Source organism: Homalodisca vitripennis, chromosome 8 (assembly GCF_021130785.1).
Source record: "Homalodisca vitripennis isolate AUS2020 chromosome 8, UT_GWSS_2.1, whole genome shotgun sequence".
Classification (NCBI taxonomy): domain Eukaryota; kingdom Metazoa; phylum Arthropoda; class Insecta; order Hemiptera; family Cicadellidae; genus Homalodisca; species Homalodisca vitripennis.
Window position 1 is genome coordinate 98,682,670 of NC_060214.1, and position 12,293 is coordinate 98,694,962.

Consider the following 12,293-nt stretch of genomic DNA (forward strand, 5'->3'; position numbering starts at 1 on the left):
GTAGTATTAGAATGGGAATTAATTTCAGTATCTAGAAGTTATAATGCAAAACATGGAACAAATAAAAATAATACTCCCGAATGGAATAGTTTTTACATTCAAATTTGCATAGGTACTGAAGAAACACTGTTTAAATATCTTTTGACTAAATATATATATAAGCACACTTTGCGTAAAGGTTTTAGAAGACAACATGAAAGAACGTTAAGCAGAACACGCATACTAAACATAAAACTAACAATTATATTATATTCTTAAACTTCGTATCATTTATATAGTTGTAGATTTGTTTAGTTATCTCGCCGGTTTATATTTCCTCACTAGCAAAGATGCGAAAAGTCACGGGTTAGTTAAACTAGTCTATGGCTCTATTATAGGCAATAAAAATCGATAAATTTAATATCTAACCTGTCCGAAAGATATATTCAGAATAATCTGTTTTATTATTATTATATTTTTCAGAAAGTATAGTTTCTAAAAGGCTAACATCCAGTTAAGAGTCTTTCTATAAAATTTGGATGTGCGTTAGCGAATATATATATAGTTATTTCGTTCATGTAACCAAAATATAAGACCTCAAAGAACTCCCGATGTTGAGAGTTTATATCCTCTTGCCCCAGAACATACGATTAACTATGAAAACCTACCTTTGTAACAGTTGTAATGTACTTGAAAAAACCTTATATCAGCATTACACATAGACATTTCAAATAATAATAAGCCTCTGGAAGTTCAATATTTACGTAGAAAGTCATGATATTACTTTCTATTTTTTTTTATTTTTAAATTCATACAAAGATTGTTTGGGTATATATTACGAGAAATCCTATAAATATTAGACTAATAGATAAACACTCGAAGTGCTGCGGCGTTTTTATACCAAGGAAGGACACGTGAATTTAATCCTTTCCTATTTCTGTTGAGGTTTACACGTAGTCCAAGATTTACGCTATAATCTTTTTAGTATATTTTTGTGAAATATTTATATGTTTGAAATTTTGTAAAGTATATGTATACAAAATAAAATACAATGTTTACTATCAAAAATAGCTTTTAATATAACATTTTAAATCGTGTAAAGTTTATATATTTAAAGTTATCCAGACCTTGTTATTTGCATACTTATCGTTACTATATATTTTAGTTACTATAAACAGATATAAAGTATCTGTGGAAAAGCACAGAGTGAAAACTCCTAATTAATAATGTTACAAAATGAAAGGAGTAAGTTGGAAGTCTACGTTACAAGTAATAGTTTGCCTTCCATTACAAAAGGATGTTATGTGTTTCAGAAACTTAATTCACTACCCTCACAAAGAGTTTTTTTTCAGAAAAAATGAATAGAATAAATTTCCGTATTTGTCTATGTGTTCACATAAAATTTACTAAACTGTTTTAATTAGCAATTTTTAATTATGCAAACTAATTATGCTTGTTTCTAAAGGACACAATTTATGTCTTTAGTAAGGTTAAAAAGGTTTAAACTAATATTGGAAGATGGCGACTAAAATTTTAATATTTATCCGTCGGGTGTTGTTATTATGACATTGTTTTACAATATGAAAAAATTCTACAAAACATTTGATAAAATTTCTAAGATTCACAATAAAATAAATTTGATACTCAGGAGAATGTGATGACACATTTCATCGGTAATATATTTTTTCGCTCATTTGTTTTTAATTTCATAATTTCAACTATCGAACAAAACATTCTTCAATCAAATCTCTCCGCAACCAATGTTAACGTAATTTACTTAGCATTTATAGAAATACAGAACAAATATAACAAATTTGTAATTATAAATATATGAAATTTTGTCTTTCTATGTTATGTGATCCGATTTTAATATCTTCGTAGCGTACAGGGAGTATCGCTTGAATAAATTGTTTGAGAAATGTTAAAGATGTGCTGTGTCAATTCATGGGTGTTAGAGCATAACGTATATACTAATATTGTAATAAAATATACTATTATTACTTAGCTCTAAACAAGGTGAAAATGAAAATGGTACCCTGAAGTTACATGAAAATTTTCAAATCTAGCGCTGTTCATTCTTGAGATATCCTCTGGGCAGAGTGACAAACAGATATAAAATAATTTTTACCTCCCCTGTCCGAAAACAAATTAATCCTGCAAGCCTTAAGAGTTATAATGACACTTACACAAATCTTATGTATGAATTTTTCATAGAGCTCATGTTTGTCTGTTTCACTTTATATTCTTGTATAATATAGAATCTACAACTATATTCATTTCACGATTTTCTCGCTTCTGCCAGGTTACTTAAACGAACTAACTAAATATATTTACCAACGCACAGCCAAATACAGCGACTCTTACCTGGATGTTAGCTCTTTTAGAAAGTATATCTAATGAAAAAATAAGATAATAGTAGAACATAATATTCTCAATATATCTTAAGGACACAATGATAAAAAATAATGGAATATTTCCAGCCTTCCGATAAATAAAATTTTTTTTACGCTCAGCTAATAAAAAAGAACTGTTAAACATGAAATATTTGGTTTTAAATATCAAATTATTACGTTAATATATTACAGTGATATAGGATATTTATTGATCACGTTTTGCTTACGCTATATTTTTTCGTGAACTTACATGCCAAAAAATTATATAGCACTTTTACATTAAGTAGAGTCAAACAACATTATATAAGCAACAGAAGGCGTTATGAAACTTTTTTTAGAAAGTTAAAATAAAAGAATAATAAATTTAGTTTTTAGAGATATCAAATGTTTCGTTTATAAATGTTTGTACTTTACGTTCTTCGTTGTTCAAGAAAGACCAATAAGCCTTTTTGAAATCAAAGACAATTGGAACTTCTCCTTTCTACAATATCCGGTTTCGTTTGTTCTTTACATCTAACTAGCGACTTATTTCACTACCTGCTCCAGTTTTGATTTAACGAATTATGTAAAATGTTATTTATTATTTTTATTTGAATGTTTAAAATTTTAAAGGTAAAAAATACATTTATTTTCGAAATATTTTCTCAAAGTAGTCTCTGATTTTCGAAAATCTGAAGTCAAACCCGAGTATTTTTGTGAGTTAAACTCTAAAACAATTTTTCTACTGATTTTCTTTACAATTTGCTTACCCCTTTTTTTCCTAAATGTTAATGGTATGAAGTCACTATACCAGGAAATGCAAAAAAAGAACATACGGGTTTATTCGTACTTAGTCTGAAAAGACATCCACAATATATTTAATACCAATCGTGATCGGGAGTCAATGTTATTTAAAAATGGAAGTTTCCTGGTTCACACTACTTTGAAACATTAATTACATAATTAAGTTTATAAACCGAATCTGTTAATAATACACATTCTCTAGAGGAAAAGTTAAAAGGAATGGAGTTTTCTCCAACATGGCTTCATTATTACAGGCTGCAAGCTTTTCAAAAACTTTACATTACCTTCCTTTGTCGTATTATTTTCTTTCTTGGTTATATATACAACTTATCTTATTATTATATGGGTTGCAGCCCGTAGAAATATATCTTTAGAAATGTTCAATGTCCTAAAATGACGAAATTTTACACTTAAATGCATCATGACTTTAAAATAGAAATATTACCTAAGAATATAACACCCAATAAGGATTGAAATCCTTATAATATCTACATGTTGTTTCTAAACTTGTTATTTTTCTACAAAGGTGACATTTCACTAACATGTGTATAGGACCTTAATAGACTACAGGTATTGAAAATACATTATACAAGTAGAATACAATAATACAATAGAATTAGTTTTGTCAGACCAATGTACATATATTAATTTCTTGATGGGGACGGAAAATAAAACGCTACTACCGTGCCGGAAATGCCTTAGACCGAAAGTAGTACTTTTTTTACCGTACCATAATTTTATTACCAACTTATATACCGTTACATTCTTCTTCGGAATAAAAAGAAAACATGAAGGAAACAGGATTTTTCCGGACATTTGCCATCGTTCAGTGAAACAAGAAAACAGTAACACTACGTTTCGAGATCTGCAATCTGATCTCTTCTTCAGATTTGTGACCTGTATTCCGTAGTTTAGTTTTAATGATTTAGTGTTTGGTATAGTTTTGTATTAAGTGCATGTCTTTAGAGTTAGTGAAGTTGACAAACAACATGTAGGTTGTGATTCCTGACTTAGGGCGTGCCACAACGCTTTAGTAAGATTTGTTTATTTTAACCTAGTTTGTAATTATGTATTAGGTTAGTTCTTTACCTGAAGAAGAGATCAGATTGCAGATCTCGAAACGTAGTGTTACTGTTTTTCTTGTTTCACTGAACGATGGCAAATGTCCGGAAAAATCCTGTTTCCTTCACAATCCTTCCATCGTCAAAAATAACCTTCAAACAAAGAAAAACATGCTGTCATGGAGACGGGAATACCTTAGAAGGAAGTAAATTATTACGAATGGGTGCTTTTAGAATGTAGAACACTCTTTAGCCCCATGAATGTATATATTTACTTGATCTTGCCAATAATAGAGACCTTACTAAGGTATCGGTTGTGACTTAGATCAGAAGAAGAGTGTAAGGGCTATAGTAGACCTGTTTTGTCTAAAGTAGGCTTCTCATACCATGTATTTATATATTCTTGTATCGTGATAACAAGTCGCGCTCTAATATGGTGTAGGATATATAATTGGTTAGAACTAGAAAAGTTCCTTCACGCCCTATACTTAAAAAAAATTGTTAGAACAGAACACAAATAACTTCACACCCTATGCCTAAAATAAGAAATATTGACAATTTTGTTTGAATTAAAAAAATTTTAATAATGATTCGGATATATATATATATATATATATACCATAAACATGTCCAACTTTTATAAAAAAACTATCATAGTCCTCAACTACATTGCATTTTAAATGTTCCCACTATGATTACTATTGAATAGTTTCTCTACTCTGGGTTAAAATGACTCAAATGTTCTGAAGTTATTGTGGTACTCATTTAAGAATTATGGAACCTTGTAGTGAAACCTGTATTAAGTTTGCACCAATAGAACTGTGCCCTGATGTAGTTGTCAGGCACCAAACATCTGTTCTTTATTTTAAATTCCAAGTCATTTAATATCGGGATTGTTTATTGCGATTTAAGAAAGCATATGCCTATGTTATAAGCGATAGTAAATAGTATACAAAACGCAGTCAATTGCTATTGTCAAAATAAATAATTAAGTATGGAAATAAACAGTTTTTTTATTTACAGAAACCATGAGAATTAGTGGGCAATTAAAAAAGAGTGAATGGTACTATTTTATTTGATCACAAAAGCCAGCTACGGTTAGCTTATATCTCCAGTAACCCTTACAAATGAAAAATAAAAAACCTACCATTCAAGAATAAAAAAAATACCATTGTAAACATTTTCCTAGTCTTACTTTGGCAGTATAGAGTATATTTTGTTTTCAACTATCACTATTCATACAATAATTTGCTCGTTTGTAATAATATTGGTATATGAGAGCATATCTTTATAAGTTAACCAGAATATTAATAAGGTTGGTTGTTACACATTTTTGAAATGTTTGAGAACTGAACTTTTTCTTTTTTTTTTAATTAATACAAATATATTTAGATTTTCTGTAAACATCAAGAAATTTAGACAGCAGTCTTTTAGCTGAAAGGGAATTAATTTGGTTATCCAGATATTTCTTTGCTAAGCAAGCTGTTTCCTAATACTTGTTTCTTTAAAATAGGGAAAGAAATTGATTATTTATTCACAGAGCATTCAGTTTGTAAACAAGGAAATATTCAGTATACTATTTTGAAAAATTTTGCACTTTGGTGAAATTTAATAGAAGAAAATCCTTTAACAAAAACATTACAATATTTTCCTTTGTTACAACTGTCCTGTAATCTGTTACCTTTCAAATCAATCATTGCCTGAAGTTTAATATAAACATAGCTTATGGCCAATGGGATATATTATGGATAGCTCGGATCAAAACATTTTAAATTACTGTAACTGCATAATTTATGAAGAGAGTATACTATAAACTAAAAGGTACTGTAGTAATGAAATTACAACAACAAATAAAAATGAAGTTTAATCAATAGGTAAACTTTACATACAGTATCTACCCTAAAATTGTATCACCAAACATGAATATTTAATGTAGCTTACGGGAATGAAACTAAGCAAGATCGGTACTATTGAGCGCTTTGTTTATTATGCAAATCATTATTTTTTTTTTCAATTCAGCATCCAGATTAGGTTACGCTTATGCAGGCACTATGGAGGAATTTCAGAGCAAATTTCGATGTTTACGTTATAAACTCAGAAACAATTAATGCAACATGATTACAGTCCATGTGCGTAGTTGAGCTTCATGTCAAATATTTTATTTGTCTGTTGAAATCATGAGGCACATGTGTGATAATATTCATTATAGAAGAACACTAGAAAGTAAAAACTAAAATGGTAATATACGGATTGAAAATCCAAGAGGGGGTTTTAATAAAAATTAAAAAAATGGCTATACAATTAACATTAAAAATAAATTGTATTTTTTTTTTTTCAATTTATATCAGACAGGAACTTGTAGAAATGGGTGACAACATCTTGGAGACAACACAGTGACGTAAATTCAAGGTATCCAGTTGTCAATTTTTGTCACGCTCTCGTGTTAACCATCCCTCAACTTCAACGTTACAGTTCATTCTTCCTTGAATGATACATTTTTAGCTCCTTACCAAGGTGGAGGATTATGATACCGAAGGAATTGGAGGTTAATGCAATACTCCGAAAGAAATGAGAAGTCCGAAGATTTTGCAACTGATGTCTTATTTACGGATTTATATGTTCGTAGGTAATTTTGGCAGGGAATTCATGTGGTAATTGCTGAATAGCAATCATACGCTTGGCACTCTTGCGTCCATTTGGGTTGAATAACGAAACACGCTCTCTGTGACCAAGGTTTGTAAGCTTAAATAAGAAATTTGTGCCCTGATACAAGGTCGTTGAATATAAAATGTAATATTGAAGTTTACCGCAAATTATTTGTTTACGATTTGATTGCTACGTTTTGTAAAATCTAATGAATACACTTTAGGTAAAATTTTATCTTTCATATAAACGTTTTACGTCACTTTTCACCACTGGGTAAGTCTTGTTGAAGCAATACCAAATCATTGAGATTACGTAAATTTTGGTATGGTAGATTTAGTTTTCAAATAATACCAGCAAACATATTTACGTAAACGTAGTGTTACTGATTTTTTTGTATCACTAGGCGGTAGCAAATATCGGGAAAAATCCTATTTCCTTCATAATTTTTCCGTCGTCAAAAATAAACTTGATAAAATTTAAATATAAATAAAAAATAATTATAGATCTTCGAACCAGAAAAAAAGTAAATGCTAAATTTTTAAGTATGCTAGACTTTAATTTACATATTTATTTATATATCAACCTCTGCCAGTAACAATTGCTTTTAAAACACGTACATTTTATCAGATATATCAAAAATGAAATGACCTATAGTTCATAGTCTATAGTCTATAATTTGAAAATTTACATGCAAACTAATTGAAGCGTTACGACAAGTAACGTAGCGTTTTATTACCTTTTATATATTTCAAAAAACATAAAAATCTAGAGGTCTATACTTATAAGTTTTATTTTAAATGTTTCAAGAGATAATTTAATTAGTAAAATATTATTGCATGTTTCTTGTACAATATAATTTAGAATAATAAACTCTTTTCTAAAAGTGATATAAAAGAAAATAAACAGAAGACTAGGGAAGTAATATGAAATATTATTGTAATTTAGAGCAGGTTTAGCAAAAGGAAAGACTCGGAAGAAGAACTAACTTCCATTTGTTAGAAAATACGAAATAAAATATTAAAGTAGTATTAGCCAGATGTATCATTCAACTTTTCGTGGTGTTTGTTTCTCTTGTTTTATCACTACATTAATCATAGTGAAATTTTTTTATTTCTCTTAAAAAGTAAACACTTTAATATATAAACCTTCTGTTTCAACTTCTTAAAACCAAATATCCATAGAAGAGCTATATATGAATTTCGTTACATAGGCTGAGAGTTTAAATAATTAAAGAAATACTCTTTTGACAGAAGGGTAAGGTGTGAAAAATTCTGTACTAGTTTTTTAATTTAAAATAAATAAATAACCCCTCATTAAGTTTTATTGATTATATAACAGCTTAAAGCTACTACATACAATAAGAATTTGGCTTGCTTGGTTGAGCTTTTGCTAGGCCTATCACTCGTGGGACATTAAAAGTCTATCGGTCACTCGACATCTACTGAACGATTTTACCTATAGGCTTGAAAAGTGTGTGCTAGGAATAATTTCAATAAGACTAGCATTAAGCTGTAAAAATCGAATTATATTCATCCATGGAGTTAAGCAGTAGTAATGGAAAATTTATACATACTACAAGTTTTTAAGTATTTTAAATTATTTAATATAATATAATTTTTACCCAAAAACGCTTCACTTCTAGCTGTTTAGTAACTTTAATTAATTAAACCTAAATTTGGCAAATACAACCAATGTGTTACCTAATTCTGGGTATCAAAAGGATGACTAGGAGTGGCTCATCACTACCCACAAAAGTTAAAAGGTGTTATCCTTATGATATCTACAATTAAACAGAATTATCAGATTCATTTAAGAACTAACTCCCTACTTAATTAGATCAAATAAAAAATAGAAAAGCCTTTAGAATTAAACTTAAGCAATTTAAAATTTATGATAAAAAGTATCGTTTGCTCTTAAATATTAAGCATAAATGTGAAGAAAACATGTTTTATTCTAAGACTAGTTACATCTTGAAAAAAGGATGTGACGACAATAATTGACAACAAGAGAAGTAGAAAAAGACAACATAATAATATGAGTGAGAACACCTATGCAACAATACATGTTTTATACCATTTTATTGACAATACAATGCCTACACGTACAGAAAATATTTCACAAGTTAATAATGTTATCATTTTAAAAATGAATTCAAATATAATCTTTTGTGAAAGCATGTTCAACATAAATATTTTTAATAACTGTGTAAACCATTCTTATTTGAACATTATTTTAAATGGTGGTAATTTATACTCTTAGTTATCTTGCAGAAAAATAACTCGTCTTGATAAAATAAATGTTATATTGAAATATTGTTTTCTGTTTAATTTATTTTCATTATTTTATGATTCTAAGTCACAGAAATTCAAAATTATTTCACATTATAATCTTAATTCCATAATCTGCCATAGTTGTTATGTGCTCAATTGTTATACTCAACAGGAATTGCTTTTTATGTATTTTTGTATGACTCCTTTATAGAAAAATCGAAACGTAACCTCTGCACTTATTGGGATGTTTTCAGATGCCACGATTGTTTGCTCTTAACTAATATGTGTAAAAGAAGAGTGGGTGTCAACAATGAATTTATCTGTCATTAACATTTTGCCTGCTGGAGTGGCTATGAACAGTACGGACGAAATTGATACTATGACCTTGTTATCAATATCTAATCATTCACTGCAATTACCGGTTTAAGTATATTTTGCTTCTTCATTCCGTGTCTTAAAGTGAATAGCTATTCTCAAAATTATCTCTAATTATTTATTTATTTTATTTGACGAGGGATTGCCGTTGTAGTGCAGTTCAACAATCTATCACTGTGGGTTCAAGGACTCACCTTTTAGATTGGAATCACTGAGACACACTTGTTTATAAGTAATGACTTGTTGGATCTAAGAGTAAGAGATAAGTATTGCACATTTCCAAAAGCTTGTGATTTCAATCCCTATTGAACTAATATTATTTTTTATTTTGAGAACCTTTCAAAATATCGCTTACCGCAGATTTTATATATCACATAAAGTAACGAAAAATAACATATACACATACAAACACACACACGCACACACATATAATTATTTATTTATATATTCGCTTGGTAAATAGAGTCTGCTCAGCTGAAACAGGGAGCACTAACCTTTTTGTGCCTTCTGATACTAGGCTATTTGGTTTGATTTAGAAGTCACCACATCAACACCTCCATTAAAAGATATGAAGCTTAGACGATAAGGCAAATTTTAACCTTTTAAGGTTTGGTCCTTATCCTTTTAGATTCACACGAATAAGGAGGCTAGCGCTTTAACTTTACTAATCATGCCGTCTTCTCTGTGCCACTATCTTATCAAACTTAATAAATGCTCTGAAAGAAACTTGAGTAACATCTTAGATTGTGAGGTTGGGGCCCTCTGACCTCCACTGCAAATTATTGTATCTTATTTTTTAATAAAGTTAAAATTATATTCATAATAATACAAAAACAATACATTTTATATTGTCTAATTTCCTTGTATGTATTGCAAAAGTATTTTCATAACTATTCTCTGGATGCTGAAAAATTATGAACAGTACAAATTTTTAAAATAAAGTATTTATTTTTCTGTATTCAACCTGCCTTACAGATATGTAATTACTTTTTCACATTATCCTTGAATTTTACGTACCCAAACCTAATATATTACAAAATTCAAATGTATTATTTTCCCTATATAGATTAAAACGTTGAAGGCTACAAATTTTAAAGATATTTGTTACTTAAGCGTAGTAAAAAACTTCACCATGTCACGAGAACATGAGATCGATGATACCACTGCCACGTGAATATGAGACAGTTTGTGGGGCTGAAATTTAATATGATTTAGTAATTAAAATCAGGAAAGATTTATTCTCATGCATTTATGAAATTTTTTAATATTAATAATTTAAATACTAAACACAGGGCAAGATCGTTATACAGTAAAATCCTACAATGAATAAATGGTATAATTTATTAAGGATATTGATAATAAAGTAGGAACATCGGTAAATCAACTACAATTAAAAATATTTAAATATAAGAAAAAACTGCAATACAGTGTGTTGTAAAAGATTAATAGTTTATTAAAGTTTGTAGTACATACACTGAATTGGAGTGAAATGTGATGTTACAGTAAATTGTTTGAGAGGGTTCTTGTATGAATATGTCAAGTGTTGAGTACACAACAATCATAACTTACGGCACATGTACCAGTAATATACTTAACTGTGGGTTCATGGGTAGGATGTATTGCTTGGAGAGGGTACAATGAATTCTAAACAGTTAACATGAAACTTCAACTACCCTAACCTAGCCTGTCTTGTTGCAGTGAGTTTTTAATTCACAATTTAATTTTATACAAGGATTAATATTGTAATTTAAAATAAAATAATTCATTACATTTAAATACTGTGTGCCTTATAGTAAGTATATAGTGAACATTCTTATGTGAGCTTTAGTTATATTATGACGTAACATTTTCTCAGATTACAATGCAATTAAATATCTGAAGCACCGTATTTATGTAAAACAGTATATAAAGATTATTGTATAACTAATGTTTAATAATAAAAATATGTATGCAATTCTTCTTTATTGCTGTTTTTGAATAATCACTGGACTATTTGGCTAATTTAAATTATTGACAACAGCACGACAGTATATGATTTGAATGTTGTAAACATAAAGAAACAGCTGCGGGTACTGTAGTGTAATTAAAGAAGTAAAACACATATATAATTATTGTCGTGTTTAAGTAGCTTTTACCAAAATATTCTGATTGTGACTGGTGTGTCTGAATTCCAAGCTTCACCACGCGCCAAACAGTTGCCAGTTCTACATATATGGACAATAACTTATCCGTCTCAACATCTTGCAGTAAAAATATTAACCAGATGTTGCATTAAACAAATACAAGTTTTTTTAAGTCATTCGTATGTTTTGTAGAAAACACTTACGTTAAGAAGAGTGCAGGCGATATGATCAAACCCCGGTCATAGGGAAAGAACCTGGTGGTAAAATTATAGATGACACCACCACTCAAATGTTATCACAATATTTTGATGTAAGGTAAATATTAGTTAAACATACCATGTTAAAGTCTAAGAACGTTTTAGAAATCTTGCGGATTAATATGCTTTTACAGTAATAAAAAATGAAAATGAGCCAATTACCAATAGTTTCTGTAAACACAACTATTTATTTCTTGCTGATGAGGTGCTCAAATGGAATTTTTTTATGTTATGCATTTTTGATTGTAATCATCCTTGAATGGGATTATAATCTAATAGTAGTAGTGTATAATTACCCAGTAGTCATTGTTTCTTTCAATAATAGTTGATTCACGTATTCTCAACTTCATTTATATGCAGATGACTTAGAGGCTATCCTTGTATCTATTTGTTTGTGAGTTACGGT